At 35.5% G+C, this 12,401-nt stretch overlaps 1 pseudogene; it reads left to right on the top strand.

The window, feature by feature from the left end:
* The window catches only part of LOC101586822, a 138,947-nt pseudogene that overhangs the window by 117,998 nt on the left and 8,548 nt on the right, over nt 1-12,401 (top strand).

Below are 12,401 nucleotides of genomic sequence, written 5' to 3' on the forward strand. Positions count from 1 at the left end.
ATTAGTGTACAAATGTACATACGGCTTAAATACAATAGTATTACACCAAGATTAATATTTTATCTAAATTACTAGAGCTTTTTATTTTTATAATATTCTAAGTTCAAAAGGAGATGAGTAATTCCTTTGCAGTATCTTTATTTAAATTATTTTTTCCTATGATTTTTAAAATCTGATACTTCTATGAATAGTTGAATCATTTATCCTTTAGGTACCTCTGTGCTTTGGGTGGGCTACCTTGCCCAGTTAGAAGAAGGGGTTTTCGTATGGCCCCAAGAGCAGGAGCCTCCCATCTATCCCTGTTCATCAGCTCTAGCATCTAGATCTGCTTCCTTGGATATTTCCTATACTGCCTACTCCACTGATGTGCCTCCCTTTGTGCACTTTCCTAAGGTTCCTAATTATTTGTGCATTGATTTTCTTTCACAGTCCTACGTTGCTTAAAATTGGGACTTCTTTTCACTCCAAATGCTATAGCAGATAGCATATAAATAAAATGTCCATAACAGACAATAGCCTTATTATTGATCTTCCACTTCCCTATTGTGACATTTTAGTCAAACCAGGTACTTGCTTTTCTATCATAGCTTTGATACTCTTCTCTTTAAAATGAAAGTGTAAGACTAGAAACTGTCCCACTCTGAGTGTCTGTGTGGGGAGTGACAGAGCAAGTCACAGCAAAGCAGAGGAAGCACTGCGATGGTTGGTTGGGCCACAACTCTTGGCAGTGCTCCATTCAGATGTGTTCTAATGAAATCCCAAGTCCCTTGATAGAAGTTACTGGTCTTTCAGAAAGAAAAAAAATGCTCTAATGGTGAGAATCCTAGACTGGCTCATTATTGTAGTAGAAATTGACAGTGGTCTAGATTGCATGGCCAGTGGGACTCCTGAGTTTCTTCTCCTTTTGAGTACTCCCCTGAAGGGAGAAAATTCAAGAAGGTAACTAGTAATTATGAAATGTTGAGTATGCCCTAGACAGTATACTCAGAACTACCATGCTACATTATTTAAGCTGCTAACCATCTCATGTGTTATGTATAATATATTATCCACATTGTCTGAGTAATAAATGTGAAACCTATTTAGTAGTAACTCCACATCAGGTGACTAATAAGAATTATAATGAATACTCCACCTAGGATTATGTGACTTTCAATCCTGTGAGGTTTCATTTTTCTGGTTCTATTTATTTTTGCCCTGTGTTTTCTCAGAATGTGGTGAAGAACAACTGCAATTGTTTTTAGATGAAATTAATGGTTTATAAAGTGTGTGGCTTCTAAACCTGGCTTAGCCTGTGGCCTTTTTACTTCTCTTTGAGAAATACAGTGGTTCATCACAAAACAAAAAAAGCAGCCTTTATACATATGAACAATTTTAAACAAAGACACTCAAGAAAGCACTCAGGAAAGCTGATGCCACAACTTCATTTTGCTTCACCAATGTATTTATTTCTGCCTGTAATACTTGGGAATCTTCTCAATCTTTTACTTACCTTTTGAGCAAAAATATTCACATCTCTTCCTCTTTCTACACACTAAAATGCAATAGAATTAGGTTTAAAAGCAATGTATTCTTTCAGGCAAATAAATTACAAGCAAGTCTTGCAGATAGTAGCTAGGTAAATTGATTTCTGTGTACAAAATGTCCTTTTCAAGATTTGTTGATAAAATTTTAATGTTATACATGTTAGAACTATTAAACACATCCTCCAAGCATGGGACTTTTTTTGGTGTTACAGTTTTTCCTTTTATCACTTGTTTTGTTAAGAATTTCACATTATGTTGGCAATGGGCAAATCGCAGTGCTGCAAAATAAGATGCTAACTATTGCCAAAGGGACATTATTGCATTATCTTTACCTGCCATTCTGAGCACTAGGTTCAAGCATACAAAATAACCAAACTGTCTTGGGTATACTTTAAGAAGAATTGATGAATAGAACTTCAAAACCTGTTACCATTTGGAGTTACTATCAAGGCATAGTGTGTCTGTGAATCTGGAGGTTTAATCAAAAAACAAAAAGTGCTTGAAAAGCAGATGTGCTAAATTATATTAAAAATCTAACTAATGGTCAAAGGGAAGCCCTACAATGATGTCAAGCATTTGCAGGTCATTGCTAGGCAAAATATAAAGCACAATTAAGGAAAAGTCTGAGGTAAAGCAGCATTCAATGCTGTCTACTCAGAGTTCCTAGTCATTTATTTAAATTTATTTTCCTAGGGAATTGCTAAGAACATCTTGGCCCTATTTGTTGGTGCTCTGTACTCTTAACTACCCCTCATTCAAATCTTTCCTATTAACATCTACTCCAAACAATGTTATACATGTAAAACAGCTACCTGATTTTCTGGTCAATGTTATAATAACTTACAGAAAGAATAAGTAGAATGATAGGCACCAAGTCAGCATTTGCTTTGTCAAATGGACAGCCATGACAGATGTGAGGTCATATGCAAGGATTTGACAGGGGTGGTCTTCAGAACTCTAGTAACCAGCTGTACTACTTTTATTTTCAATTAATAAAATTTTATTCTTAAGCAAATTGCTTTAGTTAGGAAACTTGGTTTTCTTAGATTAATTAATAAAAATTTATAGATGTTTGTATTTTTTTGTAATTTAGGACTACAATACAAGAACAAGAACAGTAAAAATGAAACAATGTTTGAAACTGCTGAACTTATCTGTTACCTACTGACAGTTCAGCGTAATTCTACTACAATTTTGTTAAAAGAAAGAAAGGATAGTCTCAGATACAGTGACCTATAATCCTCAGGAGCAACTCTTGTCTTACAATAATCAGAGAGATGAAAGGAGAATGGGAAAGGACGTAACTCTCCCTGGCTCTGTATCTTAGGCACACAGCCCCAGAATGGTTCTGGATCTTGCACTTCGGTCGCATCAACTTTCCACATCCTGCACATTGACAACATGTAATCAAAAGAGCAAAAGGACAAAGTTGTATAAAACTATACAAAATGTCATTTCATTACTAAGATATTTCTGAAACACCATAAAGCTCTACGACATAGGTATGTTTTCTTAGCTGAAACTGCTGTATATTTATCTAAACAATTTAGATGTGACTTACTTTGTTCAGAAGATTGTACATTTCTTTTTTCATGTATCTAGTACAGGGTCTACAGAGTCTACAGAGTCTCACAACACAGACTGGATTTGTAGTGATCCTCCTGTTTTCAGCTTCCCAAGCACTGAGATTACATGTATGTACCACCATGCCCAGTCTCAGTCACCATCTCAGCACTGCCGTCCTTTCATCTGCCTATCCAAACACTATTACTATAAATCTTTCTTCTCATTGAATTAAAAGAAAGTAGCTCTATATCAATCCTAACTATTTTGTATATACAGATACAAAATGGTCCCTCATTTTTGTTTTTGGGTTTTTTTGGTTGTTTTTATTTTATTTTATTTCATTTTTTATTTGTGGAACCAGGAATTAAACTCAGGCCCTTGTGCTTGCCAGGCAAGCGCTTATTCCACTGAGCCATCTCTCCAGTCCCTGGTTTTTCATTTGTATCCCCTTTTTTGCCTAGTTTTGTCAGAGATGGGTATTCCATTGCCATTTAAATATCGTACGTGTGTGAATTAAGCAAAATAATCCAATACAGTCCAGTAGTCCATAATAGTAGTGGTTTATCCTTAGGACTGGCAATGTCAAAAGTTGTTGATTTGAGCCTTTTACAGCTCAGCATATTAATATGGCTTTACTTAAGCATTTGCATTAATCAGCTGAGCTATCTGGCCTGCCCTTTTACATTGCTTTTTGTAAAAATAATGACCCCATTTATTTGTTATATATGCCATAACAATTACAGATCCAAAGACATTGGATATTCATGTGGAATATGAATTTACTGTAGTCTTGGATAAGTAGCCTCACTCCATTGTCACTTAAATATTGTAAGTGTGTGAATTCAGCAAAATATTCCAAATGGAATACACTTCTTTGACAAAACCAAACAAAAAGCAGGATACAAATGTACGACCATTTTGTATCTGTATACTCAAAATAGTTAGGATAGATATACAACTGCATTCTCTTAATTCAATGAATAGAGATATTTGTTCTAGTAGTTTTTATGGGCAGGATATCACGTCTGCATCTTATACAATTAATAACCACTAAGACAACAATATGCAGCGTATTAATTTTTGAAACTGCGAGTAATCGGTTTTGAAACTGTTTCATTGTTATTTGTTTCTCAATAAAATTATTTAAAAAATAAAAAAGTAGCCACACTCAAACAGAAGTACAAAGTTTGTATTTTTTTAAATACTTTTTTGCTATTTAATCATTACTTCTTTTAACAATATCAGTGTCTGAATAAAGTCGTATGGTTGAGTCCACAATGAATTCAGTGTTTCAGTCCTAGATATGTCCACGGCTACCTAGAGAAAGAGACTCGGGTGAGTAGGAATCTCATTTTTGATCACATGCTTTTTCAATGTGTTTATTTTATGTATTTACTATACTGTACAATTTCTTTACATGATATTTTTCAAAAAAGATGCATTATCACTCAACATTTGGAATGTGTGATGACTAAATATACAGCAAACTTTATCTCTGTGTATCTGTGAGGGCATTACTGGGAGAGACTGAAGTGCAAATCCATGGGCTGGGAGCACCATCATGGGTGCAGGATGTTGAAGTCTGAGTCTTTACTGCTCCAGAACAGAATGGTAGAAGAAAGATAAATTTATTTATGCATCTTCCCTCCTTCCCTCCCTCCATCCTTCTTTCTACCTCCTCTCTCAGTCTCTCTGCCTTGGTCTCTCTGTCTCTGTCTCTGTCACTGTCTCTCTGTCTCTCTCTGTCTCTCTCTTTCTGTCTCCTCTCGCTCTCACTCCCCCATTCTTGCTTCCTTCCTTTTCTTAATCCAGAACACACTTCCTTTTGAATCTCTCAGATCTCAGGCTATTAGACTCAGACTGAACTATATCACCGGTTTCCCTGACTCCCTTGTTTATACATGGCCCATTATGGGATTTCTAGATCTACATAATTTCATAAGTCAGTTTCCAAAATAAATTTTTGAGCAAATGAGAGATATTAATTCTATTTCTCTGAACAATCTTGATTAATCTGTATTTAGTAGCTAAATCAAGCACACTTTAATACTTAAAAATGAGATTATCACTATAAACATAAGAATTTATGGAGACATGGAAAGTACTGGGACACCATGGATAAGAATCACATTGTATAGGAAATGTAATGACATTACTTAGGCCGGTGATATGGTTATACATAGAAGGGGATAGAATGGTATTCAGAAGAAAAATAGTTATGATAGAAGCAAAACAGTTATGTGTAGAAAGAAAATAGTTCTATGTGGAAGTAGAGAAAGCACAGAGAAAATAAAGGTGGAATAAAAATTACAGCCCAAGACTAGTCAATGTAGTCAGCTATTTGCTGAATCTCTAGCTCTTTGTAAAGGACACTGTGACCTGAATCTGACTTGCCTCACTTTGAAGATAAAGGTGCACTAAGTACTATAAATACTATAAAAATCATTCCACAGGCACGCATACATGGATGCACATGTACCCTCCCAAAAACTTTACCAACACACACCATTAAGTTGGGCCTGAAAAAAGAAAAACTTTCATGGAGAGCATAACAATGATAAACCTTCAGCAGTCTTTGGCCTCGTTGCTATCTTTGCATGCCATCCCTACCTCTGTCTAGAGGGAGAGAGAAAGCAGGCTGCTTCTATTGTTCCCCTGCTTAAGTGAGATAAGATCCTCACTCAGCACATATTTTCCCTTTATCTCCACAGTCCTGTGTCTCAGCTTGTTCTCCGAGTTTAATGACTTTATTTTTTGCTTTGTTTTGTTCCTTCATGTATCTTTGGGTTATGAGATCTTTACAGATTGTAGGACTTCATACCTTTTTTTTTCCCCCTCATTGAACTCTCTCTTTGTTCATTGTTAACTAGTTTACTAAAAATGTGTCCAGGGAATATGGAAATTCTTCTTTTATTCCTTTGTTAGTGGAACTTTAGAAATGTGTACTGATTTAAATTTATTTCTCTGGCTTGTTTTGGCCATTTAATGATATGCATTTATTCATTTCCTTTGCAGCCATTGTCAAAATTTCTTTTGTGAAGAACTAACTTGATAAATTTATTTGTGCAAGACAATTTTGAATTTAGTGGAGAGCCAAATTTTGTACTTCTTACTGTCATATTCTCTATTTCTTAGTACCCACATTATATCTTGTATCTATGTATCTTCCATGGCCTAACCTTGTGTGTGTGTGTATATATATATATCAGTTATTACCATTTCAAGTAAAAGAACAATGTTTTAGGATAAGTGTAATGCATTCAGTTTCAGATTAGCATTTTTTTCAAATGACAATGTGAAATTTTGGGGGTGAAGACCAGAAATAATACTTTCAGGAGAGTAACAATAAATTGAATGATGTACACAAATGGCATAAAATTATGAGCTTAGAATATAATTTATACATGAGGTTGCCATTGCATAAATTATTTTAAACAAAAGCCTTGCTTAGATAAGAATTTCAATGAAGCATCGACCCCAAATTGTGATGATATGAAGGATATGAATTCAAATGAAAAAGTATTTCTTGAATATATATTTCCAGAAATATCCTAAGTACATGAAGGAATAGAGTGCAACTAACAATTGTTCATTATTATCTTTCATTTCCAAAAGTTATGGTCTAGCTGGATAGATTAAATTTAAAAATATAAAACAAGAGAAATTATCTGTAACAGTAGAATGAACTTGTAAAATGTGCAGCAGAGGTTACATAGTAGTCAGGGATGAGAGAATGAGTCAGCAGAGCAGTGGTACTGAGGAAACATTGTGGACAGTCAGAGATGCAGGTGCACCATGGGTATGTGGAGAGGATTTTAGAGGATATTCTGCTTGTGATTTTAGCCAGAGATTTCCTACCTAGACACTATGGGTTTGGGGCAAAACATTTACAATTAAGGTGCAGCATGGACTCACTTGGTTACGATAAAGAAATTTAACCTTATAATGTATATAATATCTTTTCAAATTAAACTGACAAATATGTGGACAAATGTTGTGGTCATTTAAATAGCTATGTTAATATGACCAACCAAAAACCCATCATGTTCTTTTAATCAGGTCTACTATAAAAGAAAAACATCTGCCTCAGACAGGCCATTTCTTCCCTCACTACTGAAATTTGTTTGCATAGGTTGTTTCAGACAGTTAGCCCATTTTTTAGGGCACATAGATAATGTACCTTATCCATGTCTAAGGAAGATTTCACTGGCACCCTTCCTCTGGAGAGGCAATGTTTTCAGTGCATGTTTCTGATATCTTCCCACTCCTAAAAGTACCTACTCACCCATTCCTTATGGTACATAATATGGGGCCAAGTCCTCTTTATACTTGTGCATATAAATTTGGACTATAGCCTAAAAACATTTACTTCTTTCAAAATACTTATTACAGAAAAAAAACCCTCTTATATCAAAAATGAAGAACTATATGGTAATGTCCAAAACACTTTGCAGCTGGTAGTATGCATTATACATTGTGCTGGACATTCGTGAACCTCAGCTCTGTGTTCCTGTTCTGCTGTCAATTGGTGGTCCTCCTCATATGTTCCAGGAGCCAAGACTGACAAGGATATTACTATACTAGCCTCCAATAATCCTTTAGAATTAAAGAGACTAAATTTGGCAGAGGTAATTTGGGCAAAGAATAAGTGGGGTCTCAACAGGTCTGTAACACATCACTCAAAATAAATGCAATGTTTCAAAAAGCACCTACATTGTCACAAATTAAATGAGCTGCACTGTTCCCTGATGATCTCATCATCTCTGGACACACCTAAAAGTGTGGAATCGGATTTTTAAAAATTGTGTACCAGGGCTTAGGAATTTAGTGAGGAATTCACTGGGAAAGTTGTGGAGGCTCCTAACATCACTGATGTGTTTGTCCTGTAACACACAGGTATATAGTTCTAAGGTTACCACATTACTCAAACTTGGGAATCAAAGATTTGGAACTCTTTGATGAGGCTAATTGTGGTTAACAAAAAAAAAAAAAAAAGAAATATCAAAAATAGCCATAATATCCAGAATCCCTTTTACTTCTAAGGACTTTCTCTTGCATTTCATAGGACACCGGATCACAATTGCATTACTCCTGTGAATAGATTCTCTTTCACTTGTGGTCCAGACCTTTGGAGGTAGATTTCTTGTTTATCCCTAGCTTTATACAAAAGTAACCACATTCAAACCACCTGCACAACCAATATTAGTAATGTCCTTTCACTTCCTGATTAAAGTGCAAAGTGCTTTAAACATTTGGTACAAACACATTTGTTTATTTCTTTCTTAATTTGTGAGGCCACTTTGCTGGCAGAGACCAAAGTGGAGGAATCCAAGATATATTGATTTCTTTCTTCATGACTATTTAATCGTTTAAAGTGTGCGCCACTTGCAAGTGCCAAGATGCTGGTTACATTTTAATAAATGTCCTATTTGGCCGATCAATACTTCTCAGCCCCAAAATAAATAAATAAATAAAAGTGCTGTTCTCTCATAAGCTAATGGGGAGAAAATCTTTTTACTATCAGTCATCATGACAAACAAGAATATGAAAAGTGTTAATGAAATGACCAACTGTCTATAAAATAAAAGACTTGCAAGACAGTCTCCTTTCTTCCTTTAATTTGATGAAACAAAATGGAAAATTACACTAGTGCCCATCCAGCGTGAAATGATGTTAACAAGCAGAAAACAAATGCTGTAATGAAGGACTTCTAGGATGTACTATGTATAGTCTTACTTGTAAAGAGGGAATTACTGGGCAGAGCTCTAGCCCTAAGCAACATCCCACCCCCTACTGAGGAGAATCACAGCTATCATCATGTCCCTTGGGAAGTAGTGCCATTCGGCACAATACGACAAATTGATGTTCACAGCATAATAATTATCCATGTGCTGCAAACAATAGGCCACACAATTACCAACCAGGGCAATGCCCTACACAGGCAAAATGAAGTTCCAAAATGAAGCAATTGTACAGATAATTGAGGCAACAGACCTACAAAACAGAGATGTGGGCAACCTGTCATTTATTGAGCATTGTTTGAGAAGGAAGAGTTACAAATAACTGCATTTTCCAGAATACCAAAATTTACCTTTTACATATAAAATGTTTCATTTTTAATATGCATTCATTAGAGATGGGTACCTCACTTAAAATAGATGATTAATTACTCTTTAAAAAAAAAAACACTCTTCAAATGTCATTGTATTTTGGTAGTTCTTTTGATTCAAAACACAAACAAAACTTTGGTTAAGGTGACCCAGAAACTAGTACCTGGTTTAAGAACTCAACCATATTTAGGTAATGGATCTCCATTTCTGAGATAAGGATGCTACAGTCTTCTAAGCAAACTTGTAGAGATTCATCATCTTAAAAACATTAAAAGGTTCCCACAGATGTACCCAGGTGCAAAGCAGTATAAACCAAGCACATGACAAACCTAAAATTAAATGGAATACAATCACAGATGTTTTTAAATAGTTTAATTCTATTTTTGCTGAGCTAGTTTTTCTTAGTAGTGTCTTTAGCATATAGAGAAAGAGTTTAGAATTGAGGAAGTAGCTTAACAGTTCTGCCCTTGTCATGCAGCTCATACATGTGTGTACCTATGTGAAGAAGTGCAATGCAGTCACTACAAGGTAAAGGTTCTGTAGATTTGAGAGTTCTAACCATGGAAAATCTTTAAAAAGCATGGTTAAAATGCTAACCACCAATGTACACTATTTGAGCATATATAAAAATTGCTAAAGGTCACTGAATCAATTTTTGCACAAGACAAAAGAACATTTATTCTTTAGAGAAGTGTTGTTGTCAGAGTTTGCAAGGAAAATAATGTAGGGCATAAAATTTATAGAAATATTTCATAGTAGTCACCCAAAAAGTTAAGTTCAAAGCATACAGAAAATCTGTCCACACACTAGAGATGAAAGGAACCAAGCTGAGGGCCTGAAATTCACAACAATGTCCTGTATGAGTCCAGCTGAAGACCTAAAACCCATCACAATGTCCCCCACAAGTCTAGCTGGAGGCCAAGAGCCCACAGAAGCATCTCATGCAGGCTTGTTTTGGAGAGCTGCACTGGGAAGGCCCAAAGGTCAGAAAGGAATCTAGAAAATCTGTGCCTGTGCAATGAAGGGTCTGTGTCAAAGGCTGGGAAATTTGCACTGAAGCCAGGAAATAATGCCAAAAGTAAGAACCATAGCTTCCCTGAAAGGAACCACAGCCATCCTTAGTGACAAAGTCCTGAGTTCCTCTAATGATAAGATCATCCATGTCCAGATCGAGAAAGCCAGTGTGACAAGCATCTTCAGGATACTGAACAATATCTTCCCATCCAGAGCAAGGAAGCAATTGCTCAAAGTAAGCACCAGGGCTCCTGCACAGTGAACCATAGCCATTTTCAATGACAACAGTCCTGAGCTCCTTTGACAATGAGAACAGCTGAGTTGATATCAGGAAAGCCAGCATGACAAGCTACTCTTGGAGACCTAACAGCACCAGAAGAACCAACAGCTCCCTAATAGCTTCTCAAACTTCTTCCTGTGTCGTTCTGCCTCTTACACTGTTGGCAACAATCCTCAGGTGCACCCCACAAACTTAGCACCACACTGGTTCAGTTCAATTGGGTGGTACAAGTTGACCACCAGTTTTCAATCTACCACTAGCAGCTACTCAGAAAAACCAAAGAGAATGAAGCTGTTGGTGATAATGTTTATGAAGTTGTTCCCTTAGGAACTAGAAAATGAGCAAAATCCAGAAAAAAAATGTATATTCCTCCAGCTGTTCTAATCCATATGGAGACAAATCATAATTGACAAGTCATTTCTTCTACAAGTAGAAATTGATTACATCTTTTTTTTAAAGATGTCATTTTATATTGAGATCAGGGTTTTTAAACTTTTATTTTTTCTAATTACTTTATTTTCAAAGCGAGTACAAAATAGTATTAAAACAGAAAAATTACAAATGATACAAAATTCTACTAAACATAATAATTTCATAAGACCTTTTGTAATGCATACTGTTCTCTTCAAATTTGTTGTTCACATTACCATATATATGCATGAAAAGTTGAAAGAAGACAATAAAAAGAAAGGAATATATAAAAATAAATGATAAAAGGACAATTGAATATAGACAAAACAAATTAACTCAGCTATTCCTTTCCATAGGCCAGCAGAACTCCACAGTACAGCTGTCCAAACTATTCTGCTTCCATGCATAGATATATCTCTTTCTTTCAGCTATAAAAAGGATAAATTTGGGGCTTTATTGGTAAATGAATGCAACTAGAGACCATATTCTTAAGTGAAATAAATCAGACCCACATGTGCAAACATCATATTGTCTCCTTAGTGTGTGAAAATAAAATCTGAAGGTCACAATAGGTACTGGGAAAAGGAAAAAAACTTCTGCAAAAGGAAGGAAATACTTAGGTGAAGAGAAAGGCAGGAGAGGGAGTGGGGAAAATAGATATATTTTTATTGTTATTACTTATTTGTGCTTGTAGGGTCATGAAGAATTTGCATTACTATGTTTTCTACAACTCCTTTTCCTACAGAAGTATCAAACAGGCTTTTTAAGAGAAAGATCATCAAAGATATACACACACCTATTGATTCCGATGCCTGAAAGACAGACAGCTAGATCGTGTCCATCACTACAAAGAAAGAAAATGTAATAAACTGCTTTCCCATTGCCAAATTTGAGTACTGATTTTTCTGTCAATAGACTTCAAATTCTCTTCATCACATATTTTAATTTCCTTTCTTTACTGAATCCTTAATCTTTCATTGACATTGCTAAAACTACACAATGTTTTTGGTGCAGGCTGTAGTGATATTGAGGAAATATTTTCTCATGGGAAAATGTAGTTTATGGCACCACTCCTACACTCACTAGAGGACTTTTCTCATAGCACAAGCAGCAGAGAGAGAGAAACTGAAATTAAGCTTTATTGATATAGATACAATATATTACCTCCATATATACCCCCAAATATGAGGAATTGTTATAACTTCCCAACCTGCTAGATGTTCAATATGCTAAGTTTTTGTTACTCAAAATCAAAGAATGAACGCTAAGAAAAATGGAGGATAAAAGCGGAAAGGATATATTAAGTAAATGTCAGCTTTCATATAAGAAGCAAAGAAGTGGTTCAGGGAAGTAGGTACTGGGTGCCCCATTTCTCTAAGAACTGTTGTAGAACATAATCCAAAGTGAATATAATGAGGGACAAAACTATGGTCAACTAATAAGACTGCAAGTATTGTTGTTTGGGTAATATTTATCCAATAGGGAAGCCAGTCC

This window comes from Octodon degus, unplaced genomic scaffold (assembly GCF_000260255.1).
Source record: "Octodon degus isolate 3935 unplaced genomic scaffold, OctDeg1.0 scaffold00003, whole genome shotgun sequence".
NCBI lineage: Eukaryota > Metazoa > Chordata > Mammalia > Rodentia > Octodontidae > Octodon > Octodon degus.